This window comes from Protopterus annectens, chromosome 2.part0 (assembly GCF_019279795.1).
Source record: "Protopterus annectens isolate FY-2018-M chromosome 2.part0, PAN1.0, whole genome shotgun sequence".
Lineage (NCBI taxonomy): Eukaryota > Metazoa > Chordata > Ceratodontiformes > Protopteridae > Protopterus > Protopterus annectens.
This window is the reverse complement of record NC_056728.1, coordinates 829,326,702-829,341,997: the sequence shown is the minus strand read 5'-3', so window position 1 is coordinate 829,341,997 and position 15,296 is coordinate 829,326,702. Positions and strand designations below refer to the sequence as shown.

General features: G+C 40.7%; 1 protein-coding gene across 1 annotated transcript in view; it reads right to left on the bottom strand.

The window, feature by feature from the left end:
- Nucleotides 1-15,296, bottom strand: part of SLC1A1 (solute carrier family 1 member 1) — an 827,126-nt gene that overhangs the window by 63,663 nt on the left and 748,167 nt on the right. The gene's annotated exons all lie outside the window — the stretch shown is intronic.

The window sequence follows — 15,296 nt, the reverse complement described above, 5'->3', positions numbered from 1 at the left end:
ATCTTAGTTCCCAGTATCTCTGTCGAATTGAGCCACTAGAGTGATCCCCGGGGTGAATTTTCTATTTCCCATCCACTCATGGGAAGTCTATTCCAAAGCATGGGCAGTCTCTGGGTTATGAGCCTGTCCCTTCAGCTTGTTCTGTTGACTGTGGTAATGAGGTTGATGTCTGTAGACCATGTGGTGCAGAGGGATTGGGACTTCTTTAGAAGTAGCATTTCTAACAGAGCTGGGTCAGACATGGCTTTGTAGCTCAAGCAGACATCGCCTCTAAGTAGGCGATATAAGACAGAGAATAGTTGGAGTTTTTTGAGTCTGTCCATATAGGACAAGTGTTTAAGGCCTAGGATCCTCTTTGTGAGGTACTTTTGTGGCCTCTCCAGTTGTTGCAGGTGTCTAGTGAGCTACATGCCAAATGGGGGATTGTACTCAATGATTGGCCTAATGAGGGAAGAGTAGAGGGAGACAATGGCCTCTTTCTTCCTGGATGCAAAACCCTTAGTAATGATATGTGCCACATAGAAGGACTTTCTGACCACAGTGGCAATGTGGTTGTCAAAAGAGAGGTTGCTGTCAACCTGTGTTCCCAGATCTCTTATAATGCCTTCTGTGCTCAGTGGACTACCATCGATGTAGTAATTCATGGGAACCAGGTTTTTTCCAAAGTGTAAGATGACACATTTTTTGGCATTGACCTTAAGGCCATGGTTCTGACACCAGTCGGTCTCAGTGAGGCCTTCCTGTAGGATGTCAACATCACTTAGGGAGTTAATAATAGCTCCCAACTTGGAATCATCTGCAAACTTTGTCAGCCAAAGTCCCTTCGTGTAGGCCTGGACTTCAGGGAGGTAGTTACCAAACAGGAGAGGACCCAGGACCAAACCCTGTGGGACTCCACTTGTGACTGGTCGGTGGTCTGACTTGGAGTCAGCTACTTTCACACTGTGGGTTCTATCTGTAAGCCTTTTTGCAACCCACTTAGTGATACAGAGGTTGATGCCTAGCTTAGTGAATTTTTCTAAGATTCATGAGTGGGGAATGGTATCAAAGGCTTTGGCCAGATCAAGGTAGGCTGTATGAACCACCTTGCCTTAATCCACAGCTTTGGTGACTGACTCAAAGGATTTGGCCAGGTTCAACAGGCATGATCTACCCTTCACAAAACAAAACTGTGTGGGATCCAGAGTTTGGAGATTCCATATATCCTTGTTTATGAGGTCCATGATGATGCATTCCATAGCTTTGCATATCAGACTTGTCAGGCTAATGGGGCAATAGTTCCCAGGGTCTGTAATTGCTCCTCCTTTGTGAAGAGGGATGACTGTAGCAGTACACCATTCAGTAGGGACAAAGCCTGAGGTGAGGCTGTGATTGAACAGGGTGCACAGGTGAGGTGCCAGTTCACTCTGTAGTTCTTGTAGAATACAGCCGGGGATATTGTCAGGTCCCATAGAAGATGTATTCTTGGCCTTGGACAGTGCTGTTTAAACCTGTGCAGCAGTAATGCTGGGTGCCTGGCAATCTACTGGTATTGTGATTGGTCCTTTGGTGGGGGAGAGAGTGGTAAAGTTGGCACTGAATCTGGCGGCCAGTATATTGGCAATATCTGTTGGCTCGGTATAGGAGGTACCATTGTGCAGTAGCTCAGAGCAAATCTGTATATTGCCATGGAGATTCTTTACATAACTACAGAAGGCCTTGTAGTTGTCTTTACTAGCTGCTGAAATTCTGTTTTCATAGCTAGCTTTAGAGGATTTGATGAGTAATCTCAATTTTTTGCTGAGGCTGATAAGGGAGTTTTTCCAGTCTTGGGACTTCACATTATTCTGTATCAGTTTCCTCCTTCTGTTGTAGAGTTTGTTTATGGCAGGGGACCACCAGATTTACTTCCTTTTTTTGGAAGAGAGTGTCTTGGTTCTATTGGGTATGGTGAAATCCATGCATTTGTGTACGTGTTTGTACAGTGCATTGGTGTATGATTCGGTGGTCATGCAACTATTCTCCATTTGCATGGGTGCTGTGAAGTTAGCCACCTCTGTTTTTAGGAGCCAAAAGTTAACTTTGGAAAAGTCTTTGTGGGGGTGGGGGGGTGGGAGGGATGTAGATTTCCAAGGTGATTAGTTTGTGGTCGGATCTAACCAGGGAGGAGTTGACTATTGGTGTGGAGCTACGATCGCCCATGTTAGTAATGACCAGGTCAAGGATGTTGCTACCACTAGTGGCGGTATGAACGAGCTGGTCCAGGGCATTGGAATTAATGATTTCCAGGAAACATTGGGAAAGTGTATTGGTACATGAGTAGTTTTCCCAATTAATGAAGGGGTAGTTGAAGTCGCCCAGTATGAGATTGTTAGGTTGGCCCCTAATATTTTCCAGGGTGCTTAGGAACGTGGACTGTGAGTCTTGGGACATGGTTGGGGATGTGTAGCAGGCTACGACCTGAATCAATGTTTTACCCAATGTTAACTGCACCTGAAGTATCTCTGATGCGTTATGTTGGGCTACCAGTCTGGAGGTGTGCGCATCCTTTATGAATATGGAACACCACCACCTTTGTAGCTTTGGTCCAAGTTCTGAGGCCAAAATATATGGAATGAGTTATAGTCTGGTAGTGCAGGGGTACTTTATGATGTATTGAAACAGGTCTCTGTTACAGCACAAATGTCAATGTTCTCCATTTTAAGGAGTGCTTCAAGTGATTGCATTTTGAGATTTAGACTTCTAGCATTGAGCAGCATGACCCACAGATTGCATTTGTTTTTAGCTGTTATGGTGGTAATCTGGTCTTTGGAACACTACCTAAAAAAGGCACTATACGTGTGGCAAGAGCCTTGGCCAGTATCCAGAAGTGACAGATACAGGCAACCTCTGGCAAAGCATCAGTGTGTGTGTGTGTGTGTGTGTGTGTGTGTGTGTGTGTGTGTGTGTGTGTGTGTGTGTGTGTGTGTGTGTGTGTGTGTGTGTATGTGTGTGTGTGTGTGTGTGTGTGTGTGTGTGTGTGTGTGTGTGTGTGTGAGCATTGAGGTAAAATGCCCCAGTTGCTATATGGTGGTGGGTAGAGAATACAAAGGCTTGAACCCTGTACCTTGGGCCCAGATGGCAAGAGCCTGAATTCCCTACCCACCACCATTTGTAAATAATTTGCAGATTTTTGCCTCATAGTTGTTCTGTTCCTCATAAAATCTGTGGTTTCTGTATTTTTGTGTTTTTACACAGTCAGTGGTGCAGTGGTAGCATTGTTGCCTAACAGCTACAGGTTTTCTCGTTTGATTCTTGGCTGGGGTGCCTTCTGTGTGGAGTCTGCATGTTCTGCCTGTGTTTGTGTGTGTGTGCTCTGCTGTCCTCCCATCTTACAAAGACATGTGTCTGGAGTGTTTCTGCCTTGGCATCTGCTGAAAATTGGCTTTTGTTCCAAGTCAGACTTTCCTGGTTAACAAATGTTAAATAAATAAAAATGACAAGCATCTGAATTTCAGACGTCATATTCTTCAGAAAGTACATGGTAACACAACACCTTTTATTCTAGCAATTGTCTAAGTTTATAAGATGGATATTTGAAATGTGTCCCTAGTTTTGGGACTGTATTCCCTGATTATTGGCTTTGTCCATGTTTTTTGTGCTAAGGCTGAGAGCTATGGTAAGAACAGAATTCACTGAATATCTTTGGTGGCTGTATTCTCCCATTACTGGCTTTGTCCAGGTGTTTTTTCTAAGAGGTTGAGAGCTATGGTGAGAACTGAATTCACTGAATATGTCTGGGGTTTGTGTTCCCCCATTATTGGCTTTGTTCATGTGTTTTGTGCTAACAGGTTGACAGCTATGGTGAGAACTGAATTCACTAAATGGTAGCCATTTAAGTTTCACTCTTCCTCTTTTTTCACAAAACAGCTAATTTGGCATAGTGGTGTGTTGCTCTGACTGTTTTGCGCAGGGGCCTGGGTTCAAGACTTGGCAATGAAATGTATGGTAATAACACAGCAATTTATTCTAGCAACTTTCCAACATTATACAAGCAATGTTTAAAATGTGTCCCTGTTTTTTTGGGCTTTTGTCCCCCCTTAATAAAGTTTGGCTTTTTCCAGATTTCTTGCGCTGCAAAGTTCAGAGATACAGCTGAGTGTTGAGTAGATTTTACAAGGAGCTGAAAGCTGCAGGGGAGCAAAGGTTTAGAGCTGCTTATGCTGAATCTGCTAGCATTATTAATAGCACAACAGGTAATATACTTACTTTTGATGCAGAAGTCTGTGGGTTCTACTACCACAGTAGGTAAATGCATAGCTGATACTGTACTGTGTTGCAAAGGGGGTGGATGCTGCAGTCCTTTTTTGGTGAAGATACCTAGTAACTATGAACCTATTATTAGTTTAGTCTTCATTCCCTATTGCAATATTACTAGCTTATCATTTTATTAGTGTAACATAGGCAATTTATTCCTGAAGGGCAACATGAACTTTATTTATAGATGAAACAATGAAATATAGAGTTGTTTGCTAGCAGCAACCTCTTCATTAGTTACAGATCTCTTTAATGTGGAATTATTTAGATGACTTTTACTTCTTCAGAGATTGTGCATATTTACTGATACTGGTGGACTGTAGAAATTTGAATAGACTTTTATGATGGAAATGTTCTGAATTGAGCAGTTTTGTCATTATTGGTGCATGCATTTTGTTTCATTGTTTACTGGAAAGATGTTCAAAACAATACATTTAAAATGCCCTCTAAAACTGTACTGTATTGTACAAGGAATATAATTTAATACAGTCAGGAAGGTGTATCAAAGAGCATGTGTATGTTTCGTGTGCAAGGGGCCTGTGATTTTTAAACAGCCCAAAGTTAATCTTTATCTGCCACTGGCAAAATGTATTTTCTTTGAATGTGGATTTCAATGCTGTTTCAATGAATGCGAGTTTTAAGGGCAGAGAAGTTTTAATGCTAAGTCTGTTTTCATTGTGAGACTGCATTCTTTTGTTTAGCAGATATCTATTAGTGTTTGTGCTGTAAAATGCAAAATACAACTTTCAAATTAAGTCCAAATCATCGCAGAAGTAAAGTGGTATGTACATTAGTGTTTATGGTAAATGGAGTGAAATAGCCAAGTAATGGTTCATTGGAATGGCTGCAGGGGAGAGGTTCCATTTGACCACGATTTTGTGAGAGGGGAAGGGCAGCAAACACAAAGACAGCCCCGGCTGAACTATACCTCTCAACTGTCCAGATTTTTGCAGAATTAATAGATTTTTGCTTCTTCATTTTGGTTTGTTACTCATAAAATTTGTGGTTTTCTGGCAAATCATTTAGGAATTAGGTCACTAAATAATAACAGACACTGAGTTTCAGACTTCATAACCTTCAGAAAAATGCATGCTAAAGCAAGACCTGTTTTATTCTATCAACTTTCTCAGTTTATATAAGAGCAATTTTTAGTACTGTTTATATGTTCCCCAATATATTTGGCCTTGTTCAGATTTCTGGCATTAACAGGTTGAGAGGTACATGCAAATAAATTGCTTTATAGAATTAGGCATATCCAAACCTCTCAACTGTCCCTGATTTTGGCTCAAAATGTTGCTCTTCCCCTAATAATCCCTCCGCAAAATGGAAATTTTGGAAGAAAACATGGAGGGTTTACAATTAATAAATAACTGTAATAATCAGAGTTATAGATTACTTTTATTTCAGAAATGCATGTAGATCCTTTTATTTTGTCAGCTGCTCAAGTTAGCAGTACTAATATTAAAAAAGTGTCCCTTCTTGACAGGTTCCCAGCTGTATTTTGTGGCTATTTTATATTTTTGCATCACATTTTTGGTCCGTTTTTTATAAAATTGTGTTTTTTTGGCAAATTAGTGACAAATCATTAAAGACTGAAGTTAGAAAATAATGACAGACATTTGAGTTTCAGATTTCATACCCTTCAGAAAATTTACACTAATGCAAGACCTACTATTCCATTATCTTTCTAAGTTTGTAAGAGCAATATTTAAAAATTGTCCTTATTTTTGGGCCTCTGTCCCACTTCTATGCATGGCTTTGTTGATATTTCTTGCTCTGAAGTTGAGAGGTATGACAAATGTGTCAGGGCCATCACAGTCAGCCAGAGACATTTCAAATTGTGACATACTTGTTGCACCCCACTCCCCCATGTAGTAACTGTATGTGTCCAACAAGGCAATGAGCAGTTATGCAGTGTAAATGTGCAGAGTATTCCCCACATCCAAGGTAGACAGAAGTACTACAGTGGCTTTTCATCTGTCCTTGATTTTGCAGAATGTTCTGGTTTCTGTCATATTTTTATACTGTTGATTTATGCTTATTATTCAGAAAGTGCCTATTGCTCTGTATTTAAGTAGCAATGCTTTAATGACCATCTGGTAAGCTTGTTGAAGATTGTAAGATGCAAGTAAGCTTTAATAAGCATACTGTTAAAGCACTGTCAATATTGAAAGCCTTTCTGTTGTTGCCATGCAGAGAATACTTACATAACTAGATAACGTATAAGATTTGGGTATTGAAATGCATAAAACAGTATTTGTAAAAAAGGACAGGATTACATTATTTTAAGAAACTCATTACATTTGTTGGGAAACTTGCAGTCATCTTTGCAGGCTTTACCTGTAAACTAAACAGAATGCCAATCCATCATGTGTGGTCCATAACCTGTACAGTAATCCTTCAAGCAATGTATGTTGAGCTTGTTTCTTGTTTGCTTTTCATTTTTTACTTTGATCATGTCTTCCCCATGAAACAAGCAGATAGTTGTTGTCAGGCAGCAGGCCTTTTTTGGGTAAAAAACATTTTTACAAGTGGGGGTATCACAGAGATTGCTACTTTCAGCATGTTACTTGGTACTGTTTGTTTGCGTCTTTCGGCTTTTCCCGGTTAGGGGTCGCCACAGCGGAACTCCGGTCCGCTAATGATTGGTAGCGGATTTTTGCGTATCAGGTTTCCAGCCCTGACACACAACCTTCAACGAAGGCACGCCCCATTCACATATGCCTCCACACAGAAGATGCTCTAGCTGAGAATTGAATGGGACAACGTCTTGCTATGAGGCGACAACACTACCGCAGCAGCACCACCACAGTTCTGTTACTTGGTACTGTAATAAAGCTGAATATAAATTATAATTAGAACTGCAGTGCAAGGAGAAGTGGTATGAGTTGAGTGCTGCTTGTTTTTCTTATACTTGATTTTGACTGGCATTCCAGTAATGTATTTAAAAAGTAATTTATTTTTTCATGCCTCACAACCTTTTTTTTCCATCTAGATATTAAGTAAGCTGTCATGCAGCCAATGCATTGAAATATTTTTTTTCTTCTACACTTCATTTTGTCTTGATTGGACTCTCATAATTATGGTTTGGCACCCAGGGTAGCGTATTTAATTAAAGTTACAGTTTTTGTGGTTTTGAGCATAGCCCCTCCCCTTTCTAGTTGGCACACCCCTTCCCATTGACCCCACCCATTCAGCTGTCTCCTGCAGCCCTCCTTTGATTTGAAGTCACCAGCCACCACTGGCCATACCCAATCAAAACTAGCCTCCATAACAAAGGGAAACCATAAAGTCTTCAGTTATGTCAGGAACCTCCATGGCAAAGTCCAGGTTTGTTCCAAATTAGTACTTAACAGTATCACTTACACTGATCCTGTTGACTTAGCCAACCTGCTAGCAGATAGGTTCAGCACAAACATCACCCCCCTGTCCCCCTAAAGGCCCTTTTAACATTCCTGATACTTGTCCCGCACCTCACATCTCCATAGATCAAGTGTTACAGACCCTATCCAAGGCAAAAAACACAGCTCCATGGGGCCTGATAGTAGCCCAGGATGTATTCTGCACCATTTCCAGCAAGAACTGGCTTCACCACTGAGCACCCTATTCAACCACAATCTAGGTACTGGCTTCATTCCAGCAGAGTGAAGAACCGCCATTGTCATCCCTTTGCACAAAGGTGGTGCCACTACTGACCCTGGAAATTATCACCCCATTAGTTTCACAAGTCTGATCTGTAAAGCCATGGAGCGTATTATTATGAATCTCATAATCAAGGACATAGGCAATCTCCAAATACTTGACCCCACCTAGTTCGGATTCCTCAAGGGCAGATCTTGACCGGAGAACCTGGTTGACTTCTTTCAGACTGTCACAAAGGACCTGGATGAAAGAAAGTCAGTACATACAGTTTAACTTGACTTGGCCAAGGCCTCTGACACAATCCCCCACTCAGGCATCATCAAAAAGCTAACACAACTTGGCATAAATCCTTATCTCATCAGGTGGGTGGCCAAATGGCTCACCAACAGGACCTTCAAAGTCAAAATAGGCACCTCCACCTCTGATAGCAGACCTATCAGTAGTAGAGTTCCCCAGTGATCAATCCTGGGACCCCTACTGTTTGGCATCTATTTCTTGGAGGTACAGGCAAAGACAAATGGCCTGTGGCTGTCCAATTTTGCTGATGACTGTAAGTTGGGTGCTGTCATTGACTCCCCAAACAATGGTAACATACTGCAAGAGGGTCTCACAGAAATAAATAACTGGTGCCAAAGTCATGGCCTCAAACTAAATGCAAAAAGATGTATCATCATACCATTCGGCAAAAGCACGACACCTACTGATTACCACATCAGTGGCAACCCCCTAAGCACACAACCTGTGGTGAGAGACCTGGGCACCCAGGTTGATAACAACCTCACATTCGACCATCACTTAGCGGCAGTACTCAGAAAAGCCTTTTACTTGATTCATCTCATAAGTAAAGAGATTGCATCCAGAAAAAAGGATGTTATTACCTCTCTATACTCCTCCCTTATTAGACCAATAATTGAGTAGAACGCCCTGTTTGGGATGTACCTCTCCAAACATCTTCACCAACTGGAAAGGCCACTGAAATACCTCATAAAGAGAATCCATGGCCTCCAACACCTGTCCTATGCAAACTTTACTCAGTATTGTACATACTGCTCAGGGCTGATCTGTGTCTCGCCTACAAGGCATGGAAACAGAATATAAAGAGCTAATACCCATAGTTAGCAGTGTCCAAAGAGTAAAATCACTGGAGTCTAAAAATAAGTAATTTTAATTTCTTAACAACACTCTTTGAACTCTAAGGTCTAATGATAGAGATGCTCCACATCTGTAAGTCTAACTCCTCATGCACTACCTGCTCAAAAGGCCTGAAGCTAATATGTGACATTAACAAAACCTGTTGAAGCGACAGGCTTGTCTCCCAGAGGCTGCCCTGTCTCTGGAATAGACTTTCTATACACATCAAACAGAGCACCTCACTGACCCTCTTCAAGCGCAACCTTGATGAGTGGATGAGAAACAAAAATTCATCCCAGGGGTTCCACCTGTGTGACTCATTGACAGGGGCAACAGGTGCTGACTGAGGTTTCTTTTTGGGGATAAGCTCTTGGCTAGGCATATAAGAGCCCCAGGGCCATTAGCCTAGTAACCGCCTATGATTCTATGGTCCTGTGAAATGCCATTGTCCTTGTAACTTTGTTAACATTTACATTTGTATTACTTATAACTTGAGCTTTTCTCACCGGGCCTCCAGTGAAAAAGGATCTGTATCCAGTCAGACTTTCCCGGTAAACAAATGTAAAATAAATATATAAATAAATAAATTGTTTGAAAACTATAAAACAATTACTGAGAAAACTGCATACATTAAAATGTACTGCAATGCACTGCAATCTGGTCAATAAACCCTATAAAAGCTAATAGTGTAGTTACTGTTTTCTTGAACAACCATTTAATTTACTTTTGTTCTGAGCCTTACTAAACAATGTTACAAAGCAGAGAATACTTCTGTTAAATATGAGTTAAAATTTGTTAGAATTAGAAGAAAGAGAAGTTATAATGTAACTCTGTCTTCCTGGAACTACAGACAGAGACATCCATCTCAGGAGTTATTTTGTTACCAGGAGAGAAAGAATGTGTGTGTGTGTGTGTGTGTGTGTGTGTGTGTGTGTGTGTGTGTGTGTGTGTGTGTGTGTGTGTGTGTGTATTTTCATATTTATGTGTCAACAATTCTTTATGAAATACATTAACTTCCCCTGGAGATATCCCTGACCTTTTGCTACATTTGGTCACTCACACGCTCGAATCACAGAAAACCCTGAGAAATGCTTTGTTAAGGCAGGATAGTACAGTACAGTAGTATTAATCTATTGGCATTTAAACAATCTGCATTTCTTTGTAAAAATCATTAGAACTCAAATAAAAAGTAATAATGATCGACATTTCAAATATGAAAAGCGTAGTCTTTGACAAAGGATTTGTTGTAATGACAGACTTGCTTAACAAGACCTAGATATCTTTCATTCAAGTAAACACAGAGCTGTAACTAGATCAAGTGACCCTGAGCAGTCAGTCCATGGACTGATGCCCTCCTCATCCTAAAAAAAAAAAAAAATAGATTTTTCAGAAATATAGCAAAGAACATATACAATCTCCTTGCTACACATACTGACTATAGCTACCAAACACATTCATTTAATTCATTTAAACAGGCAGCAATATTACCTATGGCTTCTTTAATGAGTCCTGGTGTCGCACTTGTACCAGTCTGGCAAATATACAGCACTGAAAACTCTGCATTCTAACAGCCCGAGCACCAGAAATCCACCCTGTCTGCTGTACATTTGCTACAGCACTGCCTTAGAATATAATAATATACATCTAAACTAATCCTAACCTTCCTCACATGGAAACAGAATATAAAGAGCTAATACCCATAGTTAGCAGTGTCCAAAGAGTAAAATCACTGGAGTCTAAAAATAAGTAATTTTAATTTCTTAACAACACTCTTTGAACTCTAAGGTCTAATGATAGATTGTGAATGTTTGAGATGCTGCAAAGTAACAGCCAGTTTGATTTATTTACACTTAAAAATGATCAAACATTTATGTCCAAGACATTACTTTACTGTTCTTTAGCATGTCATCAATTCTCTTATAAGCCACAAGACCTCTCTCTTAGACGTCACTTTGTAAGATTCAGAATTAGCCAAACATTCTATCCTTATAGCCACAAGGGTCCTAATTAAAGTTGTCAACATTCATAATGTAAACTTCACCTCAGGATGAAAAACTGACATAGATACATGTTCGAAGAGCACAGCATTGGGTCCAAACAGACATGAGTGACTTAACCCACAGGGGACTAGAAATGCAAGGTCACCGGTTCTAATGAACAAAAGGTACTAGTTACCTTGAGAGGATCCCCAAAATGCTTATGCCTTGAATAATGACTGATTTATTTGGGAATGATGTGACAAAAGAAAGAAAAATAACTCAGAAATAGTGAAGACGGTTTTATAGTATGAAATGATGTGGGGGGGGGGTTAGAGGGCATACCTCTCAAGTGCACCTCATTATGACAAATGTTCCTCATTGTGTGTCGTAAAAAGACCATGTTCCCTGCTGTTCCACATTGGAAGGGCCCGCCAAGCACTCATTATTTTAACTAATATTTCTGGTAAATAATCCTAAACACAATACTTCTTCAAAAGAATCTTAAATATGTATAAAATAAAACATTCTAACTATGATTTGACCTTCCTAATTGTAGGTATTAGTACAATGTTAGTTTGTAAGTGTTCCACATTTTGCCCATTTGCTCTACATTATGAGAGTTTGGTGATGGATGGTTGACACCTATGGAGAGAAGAATGTGAAAAGCCATTTACTGAAAAGTATGGAAAAGTGAAGAAATGAAAATAATAAAATGACAAAACTTTCAGCAGAAATAAACTCTTAATTCCACTGCTGCTTCTCCCTTCCTGGAAGCTTTGTGCTATGACACGAGGCGACTTGTGGTATTATTTTCTGCTGAATGCCTCCTCATTTTATTAGTACATGAGACAAGTGGGTTTGCTTCTAGGCTTCTGTGGCAAGTGCATGCTTGACTTTAGGCTAAAGGGTTCATAAATGACACTATGCTTGATCAAGGCCAGCAGCACGACTTAAGACTTCGACACCATTCTCTATTCTGGTATTATAGACAAGCTCACCAGCCTGAACATAACCCCCTACATCACAAGATGGGTTGCCAACTGGCTCACAGACAGAACCCACATGGTGAGAGTTGCAGGAGCTAGGTCCGACTCTAAACCAGTTACAAGTGGCATTCCCTAGGGCTCAGTCCTAGGACCCCTCCTGTTCGGCATATACTTCTCAGAGGTACAGGCAAGCACAGGAGGACAATGGCTGACCAAGTTCGCAGATGACTGCAAACTAGGGGCTATAATTGTCTCTCTGGCTGACACAGACATCCTCCAAAAGGGTCTCACTGAGACGAATACCTGGTGTCAAATTCATGGCCTCAATCTAAATGGCAAAAAGTGCATAGTCATCTCCTTTGGAAAAAACAAAGTACCCACAAACTACCACATAGGTGGTAGTCCCCTAAATACGGAAGACGTAATAAGGGATAGGGGACCCAAGTAGATAGTAAACTTACCTTTTATAATCACATTGCCAAAGTGGTTAGAAAATCCTTCTACATGGCCCACCTAATCACAAAGGGTTTGCATCCAGATCAAAATAGGTCATTGTGCCCCTCTACTCATCACTCATCAGACCCATCATAGAGTGCAACGCCCCATTTGGGATGTACCTTACAAGACACCTGCAACAGCTGGAAAGACCACAGAAGTACCTCACCAAGAGGATCACTGGCCTCAAACAGATGCCCTCTGCAGCTTGACTGAAGAAACTCCAGTTGTACTCGGTTGCATACCGCCTACTCAGAGGTGATCTCTGCCTGACATACAAGGCCATGTCCAACCCAGAATTGATGAACATGTTCCACCTAAAGAAAACCTTATCCCCTTGAGCCACATGCTCTAGGGATCTAAACCTCACCACAACAATAAATAGGACATGCTGGAGGGATAGATTTCTGTTCCAGAGACTTACTATGCTTTGGAACAAGATCCCAATCTACATTAGGCAGAGCTCCTCGCTAACACTCTTCAAAAGAAACCTTGACGAGTGGATGGGAAACAGAAAGTTTACCTCGGGGATCACTTCAGTGGCTCTGCTGGACAGAGGCACAGGGAACTAATCTAAGGGGGCGGTGAAAGCCAACACATTCTGGCTAGGCTTACAAATGCCTTCAGGCAGATAGACTAGTACGAACCTATGAACCTGTGAAAAAAATGCAAGGCTATGCTAATTCTTCTGGCTTTTCCTGTTTAGGGTTCACCACAGCAGATCACCTGTCCGCTTATGATTGGCAGTGGAAATTTACAGTGTTGAGTTGCCAGCTTGGTGCCCAACCTTCCACAGAAGACACACACATGCACACACACCTATGGCCAATTTAGAGTGACCAATCCACCTACAGCATGTCTTTGGGAAGTGGGAGGAAATGGGAGCACCCGGAGGAAACCCATGTGACCACAGGGAGGATGTGCAGACTCTGCATAAAAGGCACCTCAGCTGAGGATCGAACCAGAGAACTTCTTGCTGTGAGGCAGCAACACTAACCGCTGCACTACCATGGCTGCCCCAAGGCTATGCACATTAATGGGAAGAATTAAGGGGGAAATTTACATGTTTAGTGGAGTGATGCTAATAAACTTAAAGGCAGTCCAAGAGGGGCATGGCTGCTAAAAGGAGAATTGTGATATGAAATGTAAAAGTGCAGTGGTGAAACAAACAGGATTTTGAGGCATTCAGTGCAAGAGGTGGCTTCCAAAGATGCTTCTTACAATTGTATAGACTATCAGTGATATTGCATTAGGAGTACTGTGTCCAGTTCTAGTAAGAACATTCAGGAGGAAATATGCATTTTTGCAAAAATCAGGATGAGAATGGAAGGGGTAATGTATGACAGAAAATTAAATAGCTGGATATGCATACACTTGAACAAAAAGAAAAAGTGAGGGTATGAGCTGGAATGACCCCCAGTGTTAGACAGCAAACAGAAAGGATGGATTCAGAGAGAAGTTGTGAGAGGCTAGGAGTCATGAGTGAAAGTTGGAAGCGATTAGTTTAAGATGGAACCGAGGAAATGCTACTTCATCAAGAGAGTGGTAAGTCCCCCCCCCCCCAGTATACACTGTCTGAAGCATTTCCACAGGAGTGCATTGTATGTCAAAGGACTTCCAGATGCCTGGGACACTCATATGGATTAGAGAAAGCATATGGTCTTTTTAATTAGTGACTTTTTACTGTATACTGTATTTTAATAAAAAAATATGAAATAAAGCATAAAGAGATGCATATATTAAAAAGGGCTCTGTACAACTCACAGCACAGCACCAAATGGCAACAAATAGAACATCTAAAATATGACTAATGATCAGTGATATCTTTAAATTGCAAAAATATATATGGTTACATGCATCAATAATCATTCCTTCAGCTTCCCAGTCACAACACTAATGAATATTAAAGGCTGATTAGGAGTGAGAGTCAAATAAGGCACATTTCTTTCCATATAGTTCCATACTTCTGGAATTATTTAGAAACTATCACATTTGCTCTGAAACACTGCATCTCCCTTGCTTGAGATGAAAAATAGTGCAGTTATAATATCTAAACAACAAAGAAGTACACTAGAAAGTAGATATTTTTGTAGGTGATACTGGTTGTACTGTCCTGCATCCTTCTGTAGGTCACGCAAACTCAGAGGAAAGGGAAAATTCCAAATAAAGAAGAAACGCTTTCCCCCTTTTCTGAGTCCCATAATCTTATAATACAGAATAGTATCTATGACAATGCAGTCTTCTGCATTCTGTGATGCTGACAAAATGACATCAGCATTCTATGTGTCATGATGTCAGAGTAGTACTCTCATCTTAATAATAATCTTGTATAGTTTTTCATGTCACATGTTTACCCCACTGTATTTGCCCTTGGGGTCTATGTCATCTTGTACACTTCAATGTATCCAATTGTCTGATATACACACCTATCTGCAACTTAAGTACATATTAAAAATGTCTAATATTTATAATCTTTACAAAAGAAGAATGTTCAATAAAATCACTTAAGCTTGTCAAAGTCCTTGTAATGTCGCGCACACACACACAAAGACACACACACACACACACACACACACACACACACACACACACACACACACACACACACACACACACACACGCACACACACACGTATATGCAAGTTATGTGTGCGAGCTCTGCAGTATCTTTAATTCTTATTAAGCTTTCTTTTAACAAATTGGACTTGTACAGTAGATGCTTTTCATGCTTAAGTTAAAAGACTCTTCTATGTCTCATCTAAAACATTTAAAGACGTACATGAGAGGA